This window comes from Buteo buteo, chromosome 1, assembly GCF_964188355.1.
Source record: "Buteo buteo chromosome 1, bButBut1.hap1.1, whole genome shotgun sequence".
In the NCBI taxonomy this organism is placed as follows: domain Eukaryota; kingdom Metazoa; phylum Chordata; class Aves; order Accipitriformes; family Accipitridae; genus Buteo; species Buteo buteo.
Genome location: NC_134171.1, coordinates 78,408,591 through 78,426,457, shown reverse-complemented (window position 1 = coordinate 78,426,457; position 17,867 = coordinate 78,408,591). Strand labels below are relative to the sequence as shown.

At 38.8% G+C, this 17,867-nt stretch overlaps 1 long non-coding RNA gene across 1 annotated transcript in view; it reads left to right on the top strand.

The window, feature by feature from the left end:
• The window catches only part of LOC142035059 (uncharacterized), a 222,602-nt gene that overhangs the window by 99,747 nt on the left and 104,988 nt on the right, over positions 1 to 17,867 (top strand). Inside the window, exon 2 of the long non-coding RNA XR_012651795.1 lies at positions 14,031 to 14,130. This is a non-coding gene — a long non-coding RNA (uncharacterized LOC142035059). The remainder of the gene's footprint in view (positions 1 to 14,030; positions 14,131 to 17,867) is intronic.

Genomic DNA, 17,867 nt, shown 5'->3' with positions numbered 1-17,867 from the left:
CTGAAATGTATGTTATAAAGACAGGCTTTCCTATCACATCATATTTGCACATAATTTTCTGGACAGAAAAGCGAATCTGACTTTTGAAAAGTTACATTCCTTAATCTGGTAGCTCTGTGGAATCATTTAATTTTGTATGATGTCTTTCACAAAGAAGCTGGCATCTGGCTGACGTGGTGGTTCGGTTCTGGTGCAGTGTACTTGGCAAGAGAAATGGATCGGATGAGAGCTGAATCGTTCAGTTCCTCTTTCAAGTCCTTGCTCACTTTTTCGTCTCTGTTCAAAACAAGAATTTGTGTTGACCTGATACTACTAAAATTTGGGGGTGAGAGGTGGGGGAGGGGAAGAGAAATATCACTGAGTAAAGGATTACTGCATCTGGTTGGCACTGATGTGCATCCTTGGTTTGATTAACATGCAGTGTCAATTCTTTGACTGTCAATGGTTTTTGCCTTGAAAGGCTGTTGTGCAATGCAGATGTGAAATGTAAGTGTAACACAACACAAACGTGAAATAAAGCTGAATCCTTTAGACCTCACCTGTCATTATTTCAGTAGATAGGTGAGTTTATTTGTAGTATACACTTGTTGTAGTGAATACCCAATAAGAGAAGGACAGAATTAATTAATTTTGTTTATCTAAGACAACATTTTAGGGTAAGAGCTGTATGCTCTCATGAATGTGATTATTCTACCAGCTGGTCCTCTGTGGTTACAGCCTGCTGTTTCTCACTTCTAAACCTGTTAATTCTTTAGTTGGGATCTGGAGGCCTTGTGATGGTGGGGTTGAAAGCCCAAGGTTTGAACTCTATCTGCAGAGTTCATTGTCTGTGCATATAAATGGATTATAATTTCCTTAGCTGGGAGCATAACAGGGTATGCATGCTTGGGGCCAGCTGTACTCTCCAGTTCTCTACCATAGTATTTGGTTACGAATCAGCCTTGTATTTTTTTCCTAAAGCTCTTTTGCTGATTGAAATGAATTTTAATTTTTCTTTGATCAGCATTTTCATTATTATCTAGTAAAAACATTGGATCTGTTTTGTTTTTTTCATGCACAATTAAATACAGAGTTAACTGTGAACTAGGGTGTCAGCAGTGAGCAGCCTTTCTGAGAGCTGGCTACAGTGATCATGCTTTGGGATCTGTGATGACATATCTGTGACAGGAGCTGAGCCTGCATGGAGACACTTTTTTACCTTTTGTTCGTTCATTTGGTTTGGTTTGGTTTTGGGTTTTTTTTTGTTTGTTTGTTTTTGGTTTGTTTTTTGTCTGCAGACTCATCAAACCAAAAGTATCTTATTAACTCCAAAATGCCTATATGAAAGTGTTGGGAGTCTCTGGGGCTATGAGGTCTAGCTACAGGAACTAAAGGATTTTGCAAGGAGAATGCCACTGTTATTTGCCTGTTGTTGCATTGCAGTTCATATCCTGTTCGGCTGCATGCCAAACCCACAAACTCCCTCTATCCCTGGTTACTGAGAAGATTACTTGCTTATAATGCTGTGAAATAAGTGCTGTACCATTGTGAGCATATGTAGGAAAAGCCTTTAGATTTGATACTCTTTATGTAGAGTCTCTGAACCTTCCTACAACTGAATAAAGACTCTTATTCCTGATATAAGATCTAATTTTAAAACCTGGTAAAAAGTTTACAATTTTTTTGGCTATGTTTAGTAGGTTAATTTATGTAGAAACCTCTTAAATTTTTTTTGTGGCATGTTGGTTTCATCCCCAATAAATTTGAAAGGGCTATTGTGTAAAGATTAATGTTGGTCTGTCTCTTGTTAAAGAGTAAATGCCCAAGGAAATGACAAAAACTTGTAATTTTGCACCATTTATCACTACTAGTAGTGAAAGCACACACCAAGACACGGAGTGTGGTTGCTGGTAGCAGTGAACAGTCTAGGAGATCTTTCCCAGCTTTAACTTTTAGCATTTTCTAGCAGTTCTCCAAACTTAGGGATTAACAAGGTTTCCTGAGTCTCAGAGAAGAGAGTCTAGTGACAGCCTTGCTGTCATTAAAATGCAACACTACCAAATGTATGGGGTCAAAATGCAGCATAGTTCATTTATTTTATCTGGTCATAACTTTGCTGTTCTCCTTGAAACATCCTGGTTAGATCCAGAAAGGGAGACCAGATGGAGATGCTGTTCTAAAGGTAGTGGTTTGGGTTTTTGTTTGTTTGTTGGTAGGTTGTTTGGGTTTGGGTTTTTTTTGTTGTTGTTGGGTTTTTTTGTTTGTTTGTTTTTATTAAGACTAAAGAGCGAAGTATATCAAAAGACTACTGTGAGTTGCTCAAGAGGGAATTCCAGCCCAGACTTGCGGTCCCATATTATGTGAATAAACACCTGGAGCTTTGTATACTTTCAGCCTTTCCAATATTTCCTTCTGTAAAAACATGATAGAAAAGCAGATTGTGATTTTTGCCCGATTTGTGCAGGAGAAGGACCATGAATGAATTATTTTGCCCACCAAGTTAGCGGGTTGTTGGAAAGACCTCGGTGGCTGTGAGTGTGCAGCATGATGAGCTGTCCTTGTGCTTCTGAACAGATTGAGATGTGTAGGGGGGAGCTTCTGTCCGAGCTATTGATAGAGCTGAACTGCATGATCAAGCTTCTGCTGTTCATTGTCCCCCTTTTCCCACCAATAATATCCAGAATAATAGAGCATATTATCTCTTCTTGGCAGTCTTGTCCTTCTAACATGAAATCATCTTGGATATGTTAAGGTAGCTGTATTTTGAATCTTTTCAAGCACTGTGTGAGAGTTTGCTTTTCTGAGAGGACTTTAGGTACGGCATACTGGTGGATGCTAGTCCTGAGGAAAAAAAGATTAATTTTTCCCTGTTTCTACCTGGGCCCAGCTGAAGTCCTTTACAATACCATGATGTGGTGCTGAGGTATTAGATGTCTCATAATCTCAAACCAGATACAGCTGAGTTTATTGAGGTCTGATCTGACTTGCTCTGTCTTTAAGAGGAATTTAATAATTTATTGCACCTGTTGCAAGACATGAATAACTGGTGGGTTAATATTTTTGTTTTGAAATTATGATGATTTTATGATTAATAAATGGCAACATTGCAGAAAAAAAAAAAGCACCATAAGCAGATTTTTGTTAGGTAGGGTTCCCATGTTTCTGTGTCTGTGATTTCACAATGATACTTCATGTGAACATTCAGTGTGAGGGAGAGGAAGAAATGATTAAGCTCAATTTCAGTTGAACTGTTGGTAACAGTACATCATGCCCTGTTAAGAAAAGGAAAAGATGCATGTATACTAATGACTTTCTATTATGCTATCAAGAGTATAAGAATTCACACAGCCTCATCTTGGGAGGATGATTTTTCCTTCGTATTCCACGAAACTCTTTAGTTCCAAGAGAACAAGCTCAAAGACCTTGGTTGGTTCCCAGCTTAAGGCTAACTAGTACAAACCAACTGGTAGGATAGCCATGAAATACACCCCAGCCTTATAAAGACTTGCATTTTGGGCTCAGTGCACTAGCTCCTGAGACAGGGTGCAGAACTTAATGGAGAGAATTAATAGGGAACGTTATTTATGCTGTATTTATAAAATCACTGTGGCAAGATGAAAACCTCTATGTCAGTTTTGGTGGGGTGTGGATTTGCAGTAATCCACTGAAAACTTTGGCTTTTCACTTGACTTTGCCTTGTTAAAGCTTCTGTGGCTCCTGTGGATTATTTCTTCATGGTGCTTGGACAAACGTCGATTAGTATACGTTAAAAATTTTCTCGTTTGTGTCCTCTGCAAATGGAGGAGGCCCAAAAGACACAATCCAATTGAAAATGGCGCATATGCAGATTACAGCCAGCCAGCCAGTCAGTCAGTCAAACTTTGTGGACAACGTGATTTTGCTGATACAGATTTGTTGGAAATATTGTATTTCTTTCTGAGACAGGAATGATTATAAAAGCAGATCCCAAGAGAGCAACTTACTGGAAACCTAAGCCATGCTGAATAGTAAGTACTTTTACCTAAGGAAGTTTGCCGTTTGCAAACTGTGGGCAATTTGCAAACCCGGCTGCCGTGTTTATTTTGGGATTGCAGTGGATGTTCTATTGCTGCTATTGTGGATTTTTGTATTTTCCAGGCCACAATGTTTAAATATTCTCCAATTTCAATGATCCTCCAATAGTTTACATCCCCAGATATTGTGTTTGTTAACAGGAATGCATGCAATACAATGTCATGCAAATTTTACTCACTTTATGTATCTCCTTCTACGGAAGAAATAGGAGATCATGTGAAGAGATTTGTCAAGTCAGGTATACAGCAAGGTCAGTGTAGACAAGAATGTATATATGCTATTGGTAGTCTTGCCTAGTTTTAAGAATAAGCCAATTCAGTGAGACAAGTCTTTACTCAAACAAAAATTTCTGAGTTGAAGTGAATGGATGTGAGAATTGGTCCCTTTGGAAAATTCTGGTTGAGAGAAGCTGGATTCTGTGTGAGGCGGTTCGGCTAAGCATGTACCTCTTGGCCTGGTGCCGCTCGCTAGTCTTATTCTTTCTATGTCATACCACAGGTAAGCTGAGAGACGATCTTGGTATGCTTGACCTATAGAGCAACAGTGCACATTTTGTCTTGGTTTTATAACAAGGATTACCAAGCAAGAGAGAAAGTCGGGAACAACAAAATGAAGGACATATTTTAAGATATTTAGGTAATTCATCGCCACTAACTCAGCCAAGCTTCCTTGTACTTTGTCTGTCAGGTGAAGTGGAAGGAAAGAGACTGTTATGTTTGATTACTTCATTTTGATTAAGTGTGCCTGATGGGAGAAACCATGCTGTGTGATACTGGCTAGACTGTAGAAGTGAGTGTGAAGCAAAACATACGATGAAGTAGCTCTGGTACGTTGGGGAGACTGCTCACACTTACCCCATTATGTCTGAGTGAGGCTGACAGAGGATTTGTCTTTGACCTGTCAGTCAGTTTCAAATCCCTCATTTTGCCTTGTCTACTCAGTGTAGGGAAATGAAGGGATTAATGAAGGGATGGTGTTCTTGGGTTGGGGGAAAGAAATAAAGGGATGTGGGCCATCTGCACTGGTAGGGTGCTCTCAGAGCTGCTCTTGGGTCCGTGGACAGGTCCCAGGACCTGACAGAAAAAGATAATCTTCTCAATTAGATGTTGGGATAAACTGATTAAAAGTGGTACCTGTTGTGCTGTGAGAAGGCCTTAAAGATTTAAATGTTAGTCTTCTAAGTACTTTTTCCACCAACTTGCTGTTTTGCTTACATATCATATGGCAGTATCACTTTTAGATACCAAATGAAAAGCATATGTAACAGAAAGCAGAAATGTTCTTCCACTCTGTGTAACCAAGGGTAACGTCCAATATGAAAAATGGATTTTCCTGAAGTGGAACATGCTACTTTAATTATTACATGCAGTTTGGAATCACGACTATTTATACAATTAGAAGTCTGGAAAGGCTTCCACAAATTCTTTCTACTTATGCATTAGAGAGGGTTTTTTGGGGTTTGGTTGGTTGGTGTTTTTTTTTTTTTTTTTTTTTTTTTCTCCCTATCTAATACAAACTAGAAGATGAATACCAAAAAAAACTTGGAAGTCATCATGGCAGAAGAAGTATCTTGCATATTGGTGTTGCTGGAAATTCAGTAAGCATTTCTTAGCTGAAGATTCAATACTCTCTTTACCTTTAAAATCAGTGTAGACCATTGCTGGAAAATAATCTTGTTGAGAAGGGAATGGCTGCCATGGTCAAAGCACTTTACAACTTCTCTGGCGTTAAGGTTGAAACTGTATTTCTATATTGGCCTTATAATTTTAAATTGATAGCTGTTTTCTGGTGTGGTTTTTTTTTTTTTAATTGTCTTTATTATGTAATGGTATGCAGGCTGAATTCTGCTTTGCATTGTTTGAAAAAGTAGAGGGTAGTGAGATCTATTATTTGACATGTTCTTGAGAGTGAATGCTCTGAAATAGCATTATTATCACATTGCAAAATTACATAATCTAAACAATGGGCAAAATTCTGATCTTATTGACAGCGGTGTAAATCTAGGTGAATTCCCCTGGGACAAATCTAAATACATGGATTTCCTCCAGATTTCTACTGTTGTTTTAAAGCGCTGAAGCTGCCCTGGTGACATAATTGAAAGAGCCACTGATCACACAAGAAATCTCCTGCTATTTGATAAGGTTCTACAAAGAAAGTTTATCCTCATGAATTCCATGTATTTTTAATGCAACTTCTCTTTTTCTGAATTGATTAAGCTCTGTTGAAAATTCTTGAATGTGGAAGCAAATCAGCTGTGACCGTGGGAGGGATTGGCTGATAATTTAGTAAGGAAAAAAATAGCATGTCTGTAGACTTCTGAAAAGAAGATTTCCAGTAGCTGTAATTTTCAAAATAGGCTGTTTTTGAAGTTTGATAGTATGTTCAGAATGGAGCTCTTCCTTTGCTTTAGGCTCTTCATGCACTTTACCAGGGGTCAGGAAGTTTGCATAAAAGCAGGGGCAGTAGGTAAAATCCCTCTGAAATCATGGGTAAAACTCTCAATTAAGCAGAGTCAGGATTACAAACCATGTCAAATGCAGTAGACAGACTAACATTATCTGTGGAGAATTTGTCTATTAATAAGGTGTGGCTAGTTTTCCACACTGAAAAGAGAATTGTACTTGATTTAGTGTACTGTCATTCCCTTTTTCTTAAAAACAACATGGTACAATAGTCTGCATTAATGTCACCAACCATTACAGTAGTGTTACTGTAATGTTCTGATTCATTTCTTAGACTGCTGTAATATTTTATAAGGATTGTATATCAAGGGCTCCATCTTGGTAAGGCAAAAAACCTGGTCTGCTTATATGTATTTTCAGGAAAACTGGGAAAAGCGAATGGAACTTCAAATGACTGTACCAGTTCTGCACACATCTCTTTTGGTTTCTTTCTCCTGTGGTAATGATCGCAGGATTTCTGTATCCACAGGCATAACAAATGAACAATTAGTCTTTGGTTTTTAAGATTACATCAGCTCTGAAGCATTGCTGCTTCAGAGAACCAGATCAGTGTGGTTGATTCATGTTGATTATAGCAATTGCAAAATGTTTCCTATGCCTGATGTTCCCTTGGCAGATGTGTGTTAGACCTATTGATCACTGAATGAAGGGAATTCTTTTATTCAGTGACCTCTGCTTGTTATATCTTTCGTATGGGTTCAGAGCCACCCATTTTTCTTTCTTTCCAGATAGAATTCCATCTGGTTGAGTGATAAGGACCTTCCAGCTTGATGAGCTGGTACATTTTCTGTGCACACTCAAAAGAAGAATATCTGGGAATAAACTAAGAAATACTATGTGTCTGTGGCTCCCTGACTAAGGATTTGCTGGCAAAATCAGTATGTAAGCAATTTGTACATGAAATCATGTCACTTTACAGTACTTACCTAAAGAAGTAGAAGCTAACACAATCAGATAAGAGACCAGATGACTTGTCTTTGTCCTCCCTCTGAACCAGATGTGCTAGGAAGGGAAGAGACAGTGGTGATGGGTCATTGACTGAGTAAATTCTCACACCAATGTGTCAAGTATCTCCTTTCCTGGTACGCTTTATTTCCATTCGCTCTCATGTCACTAATGTTACTCAGTGTTCTGAACCAAGTGCTGTGCATGCAGTCTTTCACAAAACCCTTTCCTAATGCTAAAACATAGGAGTCTCCTTTTAACTCCCTTATCTGTACTATGACACTGGTTTGTGAACTGACTTTCAGGTATGACCCGATGTTGCCAAAACAAATCTAAGTCATGTCTGACGCATAGTCCAAGAGACCACTCTGCTGTCTGGTCACAATGCTATGGGTCAACGTTCAGGTTACAGACCCCAACTTTAGAAACCCCAGTGTATACCTATGAATACAAAATCTGGAAGTATGGCTTATCTACTGTTAAAGCAGTATACTGTTGATAATGAAGCCTGTGGTTCCAGACAACATGGTACTGTATTATTTTTTTGTATGCTCGGATAGAACAACCTGTCTGTGTTTTCCAGTACTGTATCTTACGGTATCCTTTACAATGACTCTTAATTAAAACCAAAACATGTTAAGCCTGTTTGGTATGGGTGTCAGGGGTTATTCAAGGTGACATGGTGTGGAGAACAGGCATCTTCAGTTGAGGAATGGTAGATTAATAAATAACGGATTCAGTTCATTTGTCTGAAAGAATATTGTTTGCTCAGAGAATCACGAGCAGAGGAAAGAGGCAAGGATGACTGGTAATACTCAGTGATGTAAACTTCCTTAGTGCAAAATGAGCTTCAGCCATATTTGGATGAAAGGGAAAACAAAGGTGAATTAGAAAGTGGTAATAATAATCGAGCAGAGTCTCCTTCCACCCATGCAAAGCACAAACCCAGTATAGTGCTAGAAGGTAGAGTTATTTGAGGTGGTATTTAACACAATGATCAGTACAAGAAGAAGGATAATGATATCTTTGCAGGTCCAGACTTCCATAAATGTGAACAGATTAAATCTGTAGATATTGGTTATAAGCCTCTAAATAGGGGGATTGAAATATTTTGCAGTATCAAATACAATGCTGTTTTTCAGTGGGTGACAATTCCACTTTCCTTCATTTAAAATGCATCTTGTGTAGATATATGTAAGTAGATAGATGTTTGTTAGATATATGGTAGAACAAAGCAGCTAGAGCTCTCTAATTCAGAATCTGCATTCTGAAGTAGACAAAACTTTATTTTTCTTATATCTTTCTGCTTAAACCAGGCCTTTCAACTGCCTTTACTTGAAAATGGCCATGAAATTGTTTTGCCTCCTACCCCCATGAAAATCTGGGACAAATTATAGCCTCTCCAGCCCTCTTCCCTTTGACAAAAATGGAAAAAGTTTTCAATATATTTTGATTTTACCAAAGTCTGTTATCTCTTGTTAACAGTCTTTGGCTGATAAGTTTAGACTTGCTGTGCTTTTCAACTGCTCGCAAGAAGCCATGAGCATCCTGTCTTTAATTTTTATAATTAATGTACTTCTAATTTCCTAATTCCTCTTCCCTCTTTGCCACATCTCAGGTACAACAGTCCCACACATATATCGAGGTCTGTTATCAAGTCCTCTAACCAGTCCTTTCAGTGCTTCTTTTGGAAACAAAAGACCCCTTTTGGAATCTGAGAAAAGCCCTTGCTCCAAGTCTCTCACCATCAGATGCATTGTATCCAGATATTGCTGGATCTGTTCTTTTACTTCATTTTATTCTAGCAGTAATAACAATTTGTAGTGGCTAGTATTGCACATAGAGCAGGTTCTTGCTATTTTCAGTGTAAACGATGGACATACTGTGCATGCAGGTGGCTTCATGGCAGTATGCAATATAATAAAGTTTATGAAACACTGTGTGGAATACTGATGTTATTGGAAGAAGCCCCTTGTGCTAGGAGCTTTCTCACACTGTTGAAGTAATTCAAGAATAGTCAAAAGCTTGTGTTAGTCTGGGCTGTTAACTACAGATTGAAAAAGCTATGTATAGTGGAGGTAGCTCTCTAAGGCAATTGTGATCCTTCCTTGCCTTGTATCTTCATAATTTATGCACATGGCAAGTGGAGTTTCCCACACATGCTGTAGACCTCATATCTGAGGACCAAAGCAGAGAAGTCAGGACTATAAAGTCCTTGGAAAGCACAAGACTGCAAAGAGGATAAATATGCCAGCTGGTGTTGAAGCTTTTTGCTTAGTGGTGTGAAAACAGGTGTGTAAGAGGCCATGATCTTTTGCTTGAAAATAAGGATGTGGGAGGGGACCATGGGCTTTTGTGTGATCTGGTCTCTCACCTGGGCTCTGGAGAACAGGTAACAAGAGAATCCATGTGGGATTCCTTCCTACCTTGGGCATCCGGACACATGAAGCAGCAATCTAGTGCTTAGTTGCTTACTTCTTAGCTCCCTACCAATTTTATTAAAAAATGGATGAGCTACTTAGTTTCCTTTTCTCAGACCTTATGGAAATCCCTCTTTCTTTTTGCTCCCCCCTTTCATTTGTGTGCATGTATGTAGGTGTACGCAGGTGCACATCTGTATTTTTGTGTGCTGGATGCTACCCGCGACACTCAGTCGTAAAGAATGCATGACAGCCACAACCGTAGAGCTGTGATACGGCTATGTCGTGTGAAATGGGGCTGGGAAGGGAGGGTGGGAGACCAATGGTACACACTGAATGTACAGTCATTCCCTCCTTTCCTTGTCTGAAAGGTTTCCAAATCTCATATATTCACAGGCAGACCCCAGCCAAAGCCCGCAGCTGTCATGCATTTTCAACAGATTCCACAGGGCCTAGATGAGGTTTGAAGACATTCCTTTGCTCTTACACATTAGCTAAAAGGAATTACCGTAACATCTGATATTGTGGAAGTGGGAAATTTGCCATCCTGACCTTGCCCAAAGCATTCCGGAACTGGGGGTCCGAGGATTTATTATCTCAGATGGCCTCCAAAGGTCATCGAGGGTCTGTCTAGCGGTGCTCGAGCACAGCTCAGACAACCAATGTGCTATTCATTTGGAGGGACTACACTGGCATTTTTTTTGGTTTGGGGTTTTTTTTTGGTTTGGGGTTTTTTTTTGGGTTTTTTTTTTTTGGTACGGCTGAAATAATGGGCAGACACATGTTACTGCTGCTCTCTGGATCTTTGTCATAGGAAAAGCATGTTCCATTGGAGCAATTCCCAGCTGTCAGTAATGTGCTGAAACACCACAGCCAATCATCAGAGAACAGGCCAAATAAACAGGATGTTCACAATGTGTATGATTGCATGAGTGTGTAACAAACTTTCTGCACATTTCACAGTCTCATAATGAGATTGACATGCATTGCTTAATCTGCATCTGTCTGTTTGGGGAAGAAACACATAAACACCATGGAGACCATGTGCAAGAAAACTCAGTTTCTTGGCTGCGTGGCTGTTGATATGATAGGACAAAATCTGGTACTGAGTTGGAAACAAGCAGTGCTTTAGAGCTATTCATTTAGCTGCTGGGAAGTGCCCTGTAGTCAGCCAAGCACAGTTTGGTGAGTGTTCGTGTAATCAAAGTGGTTATTATAGCAACAGATGACAAAAGTGCCTGAGGATGATGCACAGAGCTATTTTTTAAGGGAATATCTGAGGCGCCATTTGTTTTCTCTTTGTTTTGATTTCAGAATTTATTTTGATTGCTTTATGTATTTAAAAAAATCCATGCACAGAGCAAACCAACAAAGGAAAGAATGTTTACAGAAATCTATAATTACATAATGGAATAGAAAAAGCCATTGTGTCTTTAATTTGAAATCAGGACAGTATAATTAGAATAGCAAATATAAAAAGGAAGTCAATGTCCTCACCCTCCAAAGCATGCATTTTTCCAGCAGTTAATGTTCTCATCCCCAAAAGCATGCATTTTTTGAGCAGAGTGAATGTTAATGCACGTTAACTATCTAGCTGCACGATCGTCGAGGTGCAAGACACAGATAGTTTATCCCACAGTTGGACAATGCCAACTTCTTCCTTAATCCCTCTTCTCCCTGCTGCTAGGCCTTTTCATGGTTCATTGCTTATAATGTCCTAAAACCTACATGCATTTTGTTCTCGTGAGATTTTTATGGGTAACATCTGATGCCTATTACTTACCTGAAAAAACAGAACTTAAAAAGAAAAAAAAAAAGGCAAAGCACAGATGAAATATAAATCTGATAATCTGTCTTATAGTAGTGGCCTCAGATGAGTCAGAGACCCTTCTAGAATCTGTGAAACCGTGTCTGAAAAAGCTATCATCTGCCCTATCACAGTACTCGGAACTGTTGTTAGCTTTTCAGTCTTATGGGAGAACGTATAAGGTACGGTTGTTATGAACACATCCACCACTACTTCACAGAGGCTGCTTTCTGATATAAGCTCCAGGAGAAAGCTAGTGCCTGAATGTCTTTGCAATGAGCTGCTGCAGAAGACATTTCAAATGCTACCAGTCTTGGATGATGATAGTGATGAATTTATTTAGCGTAACTGGATAGACTACAAAATAAGAATAAAAATATGCAGAGTATGTCCTGACTGACTATATCTAGTCAAGCTTTGAAAAACTGGCCACCTTGCATTCTATGAGACTGAGGAAAGCGATCAAGACATTAAAATTGCACGTTGCAAGGTACGGCATTCTAGACATGGTATCCCCTACCATTATCTTCCAATTTATCTTGGCATTTAGGACATGCAGAGCCTTACCCCCATTTCTCTCAGAAAATCTGCATAAAAATGGGCAGGTGATAGTGCAAAACACTAATAGAGTATTTTCAGACTATCTGTTTAGCATTTCTAGTGTGCAGGAATACTGCTTCCCAAGGGTGCTTGTGAGGAAGAACCCATTTACTAACAAGAAAAGTCATAGGATGTCAAACAAATGGAGTGAGGAAGGAGGAAAGAGTGAGTTATTGGCAGTTCTAGCCCAAACCTCTGGGAAGATGTAGGAAAAGGTGACCTCTGTACAGTTTCTTAGGGTCTGACTATTCTGGAAATGTAAGTGCTGTAGCAAAAACTCAGGCAATATGAGTCAACAAATAATGTGAGAAAGAACAGAAAGAATTCCATGATGTATCTATCAAGATGCCAAAATTGCAAGTAAGCATAAAGTCAGAAATAATTCCCAGTTCACGGGGTTGGAAGAGAGTCTGGGAAGAGGTGAGTTGCCAATTCTGAATATGTTTGAAATAGATCTGACATAGCTTATTTGAAGAAGCCATTTTGTCTCAGTGGCTATCATTTCCCAGCATAATCTCTAGCCTTTGTGGGTTCTACAGGAATGGAATTTATGGGAATTCTTTGTTGTTGCTGACTTGTTTGTAAAATGTGGGAAATAGAGGGAGGCGGTAATATTTCAGGACAGGTCTTGTCTGATGGGGCATCTAGAGCTTGGAAATGGAAACTGAACAAACTGCATAGCAGTTAGCATGAATCCCTAGCCGCTGGGCCTTAAACATGCCCCAAACTGTTCTTTTTTTAACAGCCTTGTTGGTTTTACTTCTTAATTTTATAACCTACTCACATCTTTCATGTTTAGAGTGCTATCCTAGCTCCCAAACACTAAGAATATTAAGAATTTCTTTTCCCATTTGTATACTGTTCCATTATGTCCAATTCTGTTTGATTTTTCTCTGTGAATTATGTTAAAGCTCCTGTTCAGTGAACATAGTCAGTGCTGTATTATCTCTTCAGATATGGATTCAGCAGGGTAGAGGCAAAAGTGTGGCAGCAGGTACTGAATGTCACCTTTCAACAAGGTGAAAAGAGCACCTTGTTGTAACAGTTCTGTGGCCCAGGAAATCAACCATATAAGCTGCAGCCTGCTCCATGCTCAGCACACACATGGGCACGTCCATGATCTTGCTTCCTCTTTTGCTGGCAGCTTCTCCCCCCTACAGTGTTCTCACCACAAAAGATTGAGCAACTTTCTTTCCTAGTCTTTAAATACTTACTGTCTAATTTCCCACCAACTGAGAGGCAGCCATCGCTGGTATTACAGATCTGTTCAAGTACCCTGAAAAGTGTAGTATTTAGAAACTGTGGCTGAACATGCTCCTAAGCTGTATAATGAAAACTAATGTAGCGTGCAGGGTTTTGTTTTCCTAACTTGATTAAATTGCGAGATGCTAAATGGATGGATGTTGGTACAGGCATAAATAAATCGGAGTAAGTCTACTGCAGCGCTCTAAGTTTATATGCAGATTATAAAATTAAACCATTACAATGCTGCTGCCCTGATTTATTTAATTTGACCTGAGACATTTATTAGTCAGGACATTCTAGATCTCGTACAAAGCCACACTCATGAGAATTAAATGTTTCCACTAAGTTAAGCTACTTCAATATTGACATTCTTCTCTAGAACCAAAGAAGAGCATGGCTAGGATTTCCATAGAAAAACACTTCTTTCAGTTGGTATTTTTCTTGTTTTGTTTATTTCTATTACTGCAAGCTAAATCAGACTCTATTTGTTCTCTTTAGCTTCTGAAACTGAATTCAGTTGTACTTCCCAAGAGCTTGCTCAGCAATGCCAACGCATTATGGAATCAATGGGGAACAGGAAGAAGACAAGCAGGAAACTGTAAGTGTCCAATACAAACGTACTTCTAGGACTCTATAATGGCTTGAGCAGATGTGATATTGTATCTTCACCTAGGTGTATACGGTTGTTAATATTTTAAGACATTTCCTGACCAGAGTTGCTGCTGCTGTTGCTAATCAGTAACCCTTTGTTTATTTTATGTGTCTTTGGAATGAGTAGTGATCCTCATCCGTGTTATAAACAACACGTTTCTCTTTCAAAATGAACTGTATTTTTTAAGAGAGACTTCTCAGCCCTTCTGTTTGACTGTGTAACCATGTGTATGTGGTTAGTTACCCATAATAAATTTTTGGGAGTGAATGCATTCGTTTGCCTTAGTTTTAGACCTAAATAAAAATTATGACTTCATGAGATTTGAAAATTTTAAGTTATTTATCTCCTGTTGCTCAGCTTATTGAAAAGTGGAGCAAAGGTAAGTCTGGTTATTTGGTAGAGAAATGAGAAGCAGAGAGGCATTCCTGTAGAGAAAAATACAAATTGTCTATGATTCTCATTGCCAGACTGGTCCCTCTATACTTGTTCAGCATCTCTTCCTTACAAGCTGAAGGTCATACCCACCAACTGGTAAAGCTTTGGGAAAGACTGTGATCAACAAAGATTGGGAAGGAATGGCCTCTGCAGCATATGTTTTTGAGAGAATAACTTGGGCACATCTAATCAATTCTCTGCCACTTCAGGAGCCTCAGGAAATGGTGGTGTATTGATGTCTCCCTGATTTAAGGCCTGTTGCACTGTTTGGCCTCCAGAGAGCTTGATACAGGATTCTGAAATGAAATTCAATGGCAGGAAATCGCACTAGATGATCTAATGGTAGAATTCATCAATAGATGAACTAACGGTACTTTCCAGGCTTAAGAAGCTGTGACTTTACCAATGGGGTTATAACTGAACGCTGTCATAATCATCATCATTGTTAGCAATATTTATATGCATGTGTGGGATGTTACATTCTTTATTTTCATTTTATTAATGATTCTGTAGAGCCTGTTCCTGACCTCATGCATCTCTTCTCAAATGCATCTGCTAAGGTCCTGTAAAATAACAAAAATTTCATAGGAGGTTAAGATAACAAAAATGGCTTTTTTTTTTTTTTTTTTTTTAAATATATATACACAGGTAATCTCAGTTAATTGTAAGCAGCATGGGAGAGGTGAGTTTTTAAGAGGGCATTAAATAGCAGTAGGGGAAGAACCATGCATATGGCTTCAGGAGATTGTTCTGTCAGAGAAGATGCTTGAGAAACAGATAATAGAGGTGATGTGTGAATGACTGACAGACAGGCAAGATTGAACATTAGCAAATGTGGATGGTAACACAAAGCTTGACAAGGAGAGATAGAGTCAAGGGATAGTAACATAGAACTTGGAAACTGATGACAAGGAACTTAAATTTTAATTTGCAACTGATGATTAGAAAGGGCTCTGAAAATGAAGATTGATATGGTCAAACTGATGAATCAAAAAGACAGACTTTGGCTGTATTTTGTGTATTGAGAAGAAAGAAAACAGTGGTAGACAGGAGAAGAAATTAGAAAAGGAGATGGAATAAAAATACCAGGAAAAGGGAGGAAAAGTTTGCATGGTTTCTGGTTACACAGGTAAGGGTGAGGATAAGGAAGGAGGCAAAGAACAATCACTAGGTTGTTACACATCAGCTATTTTCTGGATTGTATGTTTGTACCACGTACATATATAGAGTAAGGTGTTACCATCAGTGGAGGAAAGTGGAGGAAATATGAGGAAACAACAAAACTTGCTGTGCCATAGTTATGGAAAGAAACAAAGAAAGTCCGTTAATTAGGCAGCTATCTCCTTATTCCTGGTCTCTGTTTTGTGTTTTAGAAATTACCGTTGGACACAGGTGAGAATTTACTTTCTCGTACATGCATGTCTGTAGTTTACGAGTGTATGAAGACTTGAGCTAGGCCAGTTTTGGAGAAATTTCAGTTAGTAGTATTTAGTGAAGGCTTTTCTTAAGAAAACCTTTAAATAAAGTAAAATTTACCCTCTTAATGCAGAGACTAGAAGAAAGAATCAAAGATTAAAGAAATGAGAAAACCTTCAGATTTTGAAATGTTTTGGTGAGGCTGAAGGCCTCTTGGAAGGTCATATGGTGTAGCCTTACAATTTGAAGATGTTCTGCTACTATTAGGTTTTATCTTTTAGCCCTGTTTTGTACCTAATTATTTCCTCATTTGCTTAATAAAATGAGTTGAGATCCTCAGGCAAAAAACTATTATTCAAAATGCAAATGGTCTTCTGTACTTATTTTATTTAGGGAGTTAACAAACTCTATGAATAGAAGGGCCAGACAAACCACTGTAACATTTCTATTCCATTACTTTGGAAAATCCTCCCCTTTGCCCTCCCTCTCCTAACCACAACCACACATATATCTGCTATTTTGAGGAATGCCAACATTGTTCTCAGTTGTATTTTCCTTGCAATTTTAGTGGTTATAAACCGAATTCTTCATCCTCTGTTCTGGTTCGTATTTTTTAACCTAAATCAAACTCATATGTCAATCTCCAGTTGACTAATGCATGCCATATAAACTTGAGCAACAAGACTGTGAGCCATATACTGAGAATGACATAATACTTGATAAAATATCAAATATTTACCAAGTGAAAGCCAGTGGAAATGGCTATCAGTGGCAGCAGCAGGATTGTGAAAGGCAGGGAACATCGGCTAACTTAGCTCATTTTGACAAGAAAATAACTTTTTCAGTCTAAAAATAATAGTTCTTTAGTGCTGCAAATATACAAAGTGTTCTATTTGTCGACGATATGTTGTTAGTTAATAACAAACAGGTCTAAACCCGCCAGTAGACATAAGCTGCTATAGCTCCACTGAAATTCATATAGCTCCTCTGATTTTCATCAATTAAACATCTGTCCCCAAATCTAAAAATAAGCGATACTGGTAGTGTGAGCCAACTGATTTTTTTGAAATCCACGTAGACCCACAGAGTCTCCTTCTACATGTCTCTGACTGTTGTGACATCCGCTACTTTGGCATTCCAAAAATAAGCAGGACCCTTCTCAGTGAATATGAAATGCATCTGCCAAACTCTTTCCTTAATTATCAGCTCAGTCATGTTGCCTCCCTCTTTCGTATATCTCTACCGGCTCCTCATCTGGTACTGCATCAGGTTTAAACAGCTTGCCACCACTTTCACAGCTTTGTGTGTAAGAACAGCTTGCCCTCCTTAGCTGTCCTCCCACAACAAACTTCCTGTTCCCCATCCTCCCCATCTGCTCCTCCAATATTCCCAAATCCATCTGCTTCCCATAGTATCACCACCCTTTTTTTTTTTCATGCTGTCCCTGCTGAACAGAGCAGCCTGCCTGAGTGAGTTGGTAAGACTCTTGCCTTATATGTTTATACTCAAGCCTTTGTAAGGTTCCCGTTTCATTTGTGACTTGCACTTTCAAATAACCCTTTCTGTTATTCCCTTTGTCCATCTCTGAAATAGATAGGCCCATAATGCAGGAACGATGCCTTCCTTAATGTCTAGAAAACATCTGTCACCTGATGATGATAAACAAAAGATCTTTATGGTGGTAGGACAAAAAGGCTGGAAATATCCTCATAAATGCACTGTGAGATGGTACTGGAATTGTCTTAGGAATTTTTTAATTAAAAGCTCCTACCTACTGTCCTTATTTACTGCTTGAAGACGTGATCTTACATGAAGCTTCTCCCCTTCACTTG